Genomic DNA, 4,386 nt, shown 5'->3' with positions numbered 1-4,386 from the left:
CAGCAGCGGGGAAAAAAACTTCGTGGGAACTCATTAACCAGTTTCGTGGGAACTCATTAACCAGTTTCGGGAAAACTTCCACCAAAGGCGGGGAAAACATGCACCAACGGCGGGGAAGCCATTGTCCAACAGGGGGGAGCACATTAAGCAGCTGCCCTTAGTATCAGGAGCAGCGGGGTACAAATGAACCAGCAGCGGGGAAAACAACTTCGTGGGAACTCATTAACCAGTTTCGTGGGAACTCATTAACCAGTTTCGGGAAAACGTCCACCAAAGGCGGGGAAAGCATCAACCAACGGCGGGGAAGCCATTGTCCAACAGGGGGAAGTACATTAAGCAGCTGCCCTTAGTATCAGGAGCAGCGGGGTACAAATGAACCAGCAGCGGGGAAAGCAACTTCGTGGGAACTCATTAACCAGTTTCGTGGGAACTCATTAACCAGTTTCGGGAAAACATCAACCAGAGGCGGGGAAAGCATCAACCAACGGCGGGGAAGCCATTGTCCTACAGTGGGGAGCACATTAAGCAGCTGCCCTTAGTATCAGGAGCCGCGGGGATCAGATTAAGCAACAGCCGGGAAAAGATCAGCCAACCGCGGGGGAACTCATTAACCAGTTTCGTGGGAACTCATTAACCAGTTTCTGGGGAACTCATTAACCAGTTTCGGGAAATCCTCCACCAAAGGCGGGGAAAGCATCGACCAACGGCCGGGAAGCCTTTGTCCAACAGTGGGGAGCACATTAAGCAGCTGCCCTTAGTCTCAGGAGCAGCGGGGTACAAATGAACCAGCAGCGGGGAAAACAACTTCGTGGGAACTCATTAACCAGTTTCGTGGGAACTCATTAACCAGTTTCGGGAAAACATCCACCAGAGGCGGGTAAAGCATCAACCAACGGCGGGGAAGCCATTGTCCAACAGGGGGCAGTACATTAAGCAGCTGCCCTAAGTATCAGGAGCAGCGGGGATCAGATTAAGCAACAGCCGGGAAAAGATCAACCAACCGCGGGGGAACTCATTAACCAGTTTCGTGGGAACTCATTAACCAGTTTCGGGGGAACTCATTAACCAGTTTCGGGAAAACATCAACCAGAGGCGGGGAAAGCATCAACCAACGGCGGGGAAGCCTTCGTCCAACAGGGGGGAGCACATTAAGCAGCTGCCCTTAGTATCAGGAGCAGCGGGGTGCAAATGAACCAGCAGCGGGGAAAACAACTTCGTGGGAACTCATTAACCAGTTTCGTGGGAACTCATTAACCAGTTTCGGGAAAACATCCACCAGAGGCGGGTAAAGCATCAACCAACGGCGGGGAAGCCATTGTCCAACAGGGGGCAGTACATTAAGCAGCTGCCCTTAGTATCAGGAGCTGCGGGGATCAGACTAAGCAACAGCCGGGAAAACATTAACCAACTTCGGGGGAACTCATTAACCAATTATTTGATGACCGGTAGGCGGCGCTCTATCGGCTTCGGCGACCGGCGGGTGGCGGTTCGGGGTCGTGGCGACCCGGGGCGAGGCGGCCCGGCCGTTGAAATCGCGAAAAAACGCGTTTTTAAAAAGAACCGTCGGTCCCCATCGGGATGGATTTGACCCCCTCATGCCGCCGTCGGGACCTCTTCGGCGGCATGACTACCGGAGGTGTTCCCGCCGAGGTGGACACTTGCATTTTCTGGCACGGTGGGTTGGCGGGGTACCTGCAGAATAGCAGGAAGGCGATGGCAATGACATGTGGCAACTCATTAACCAGTTTTGACTTTGCTGCATTGAAGGCGGAAAATCGAAACAGGGCCCCGCTCGAGCCCCCAGGTCTGCCGGGACCGCACCGGGCCGCCGCCCCGACGGCCGTTCGGCCAGAATGGGCTAGTATTTCTCCGGATTTTTGGCCGTTTTTCCGACTTTTTCGGACGTCGGAAAAGCGGCGGCCTGGCCACCGGCCGCGGCCGGGGGTGCCTTCCCCTCGAGCGAGGGCCCGGAATTCACACGTTTGCAGCCCCGGAGGAGCTCCGCCGGCGGCCGGAATGGTTGAGACCATCGGCCGCGCTGAACGGAGCTCGGGTAACTCATTAACCAAACTGGACTTGGCCCCTGGCGCAGGAGGGGGGGTCCAGGTGAGGGCTGGCAGGCCGTGGCCACCCGGCAGCAGTGATGCACCCGCGATGGCGGTAGTCCTTCCGATTCGGAGGCTCCCTGGCCCCGCAGAGCAAAAATGGGAGCCGCACGGAGCTCTATGAAGTCAGATCCGGTCGGTGGTGGCGGGGCAGGGTGCACGGTTTCCCGCAGAGCTCGGCGGATCCGTCCCGCCGAGGTGGCCACTCGCATTTTCTGGCAGGGGAGTCCCGAGGCTGGTTAACCAGTTACCCCCGGAAGTGGGGATGGAGTTGAGATTGAACCGTTTTGCGGGGCCTCCGGGCCCCTTCCCCGGTAGGACTACCGGGGCACACCCCGCCGAGGTGGCCACTTGCATTTTCTGGCACGGGGGGTTGGCGGGGTACCTGCAGAATAGCAGGAAGGCGATGGCAATGACATGTGGCAACTCATTAACCAGTTTTGAGTTTGCTGCATTGAAGGAGGAAAATCGAAGCAGGGCCCCGCTCGAGCCCCCAGGTCTGCCGGGACCGCACCGGGCCCGCCGCCCCGACGGCCGTTCGGCCAGATTGGGCTAGTATTTCCCCGGATTTTCGGCCGTTTTTCCGACTTTTTCGGCCGTCGGAAAAGCGGCGGCCTGGGCACCGGCCGCGGCCGGGGGTGCCTTCCCCTCGAGCGAGGGCCCGGACCTCACCCGGTTGCAGCCCCGGGTGGGGCTCCGCCGGCGGCCGGAATGGTTGAGACCATCGGCCGCGCTGAACGGAGGTCTGGTAAATCATTAACCAAACTGGACTTAGTCTCTGGCAAGAGAGATGGTCCAGCCGACGGGCACGACCGAGGGCCCGGACCTCACCCGGCTGCAGCCCCGGGTGGGGCTCCGCCGGCGGCCGGAATGGTTGAGACCATCGGCCGCGCTGAACGGAGGTCTGGTAAATCATTAACCAAACTGGACTTAGTCTCTGGCAAGAGAGATGGTCCAGCCGACGGGCACGACCGAGGGCCCGGACCTCACCCGGCTGCAGCCCCGGGTGGGGCTCCGCCGGCGGCCGGAATGGTTGAGACCATCGGCCGCGCTGAACGGAGGTCTGGTAAATCATTAACCAAACTGGACTTAGTCTCTGGCAAGAGAGATGGTCCAGCCGACGGGCACGACCGAGGGCCCGGACCTCACCCGGTTGCAGCCCCGGGTGGAGCTCCGCCGGCGGCCGGAATGGTTGAGACCATCGGCCGCGCTGAACGGAGGTCTGGTAAATCATTAACCAAACTGGACTTAGTCTCTGGCAAGAGAGATGGTCCAGCCGACGGGCACGACCGAGGGCCCCGGACCTCACCCGGTTGCAGCCCCGGGTGGAGCTCCGCCGGCGGCCGGAATGGTTGAGACCATCGGCCGCGCTGAACGGAGCTCTGGTAAATCATTAACCAAACTGGACTTAGTCTCTGGCAAGAGAGATGGTCCAGCCGACGGGCACGACCGAGGGCCCCGGACCTCACCCGGTTGCAGCCCCGGGTGGAGCTCCGCCGGCGGCCGGAATGGTTGAGACCATCGGCCGCGCTGAACGGAGCTCTGGTAAATCATTAACCAAACTGGACTTAGTCTCTGGCAAGAGAGATGGTCCAGCCGACGGGCACGACCGAGGGCCCCGGACCTCACCCGGTTGCAGCCCCGGGTGGAGCTCCGCCGGCGGCCGGAATGGTTGAGACCATCGGCCGCGCTGAACGGAGCTCTGGTAAATCATTAACCAAACTGGACTTAGTCTCTGGCAAGAGAGATGGTCCAGCCGACGGGCACGACCGAGGGCCCCGGACCTCACCCGGTTGCAGCCCCGGGTGGAGCTCCGCCGGCGGCAGGAATGGTTGAGACCATCGGCCGCGCTGAACGGAGCTCTGGTAAATCATTAACCAAACTGGACTTAGTCTCTGGCAAGAGAGATGGTCCAGACGACGGGCACGGTGGCAGAGTTAGCCGAACTTGACTTAGCCTCTGGCCGCAGAGAGGGTCCATCAAACGGGGCACGGTGGGAGATTAAGCCGCACTAGGCTCAGGCTCTGGCCACGGGAGGGTGGCCCAGGTGTGAGCCGGCAGTAAATGGTGAACCAGTGAAAAGCCAGCACCCGAGGGTGCGGTTGTGCTGCCGACTTGGAGGCTCCCTGTGCCCGCAGAGCAAAAATGTGAGCACAGACGGAAGTCTATGAAGTCAGATCCGGTCGGCGGTCGCCAGGCTCGGTGCATGGTTTCCCGCAGAGGTTGGTGGATCCGTCCCGCCGAGGTGGGCACCTGCATTTTCTGGCACAAGTGTCCGGAG

The sequence above is a fragment of the Mustelus asterias genome, unplaced genomic scaffold (genome assembly GCF_964213995.1).
Source record: "Mustelus asterias unplaced genomic scaffold, sMusAst1.hap1.1 HAP1_SCAFFOLD_3053, whole genome shotgun sequence".
NCBI classification, from domain to species: Eukaryota; Metazoa; Chordata; class Chondrichthyes; order Carcharhiniformes; family Triakidae; genus Mustelus; species Mustelus asterias.
The sequence above is the reverse complement of the archived record's forward strand: the minus strand, read 5'-3'. Positions refer to the sequence as shown.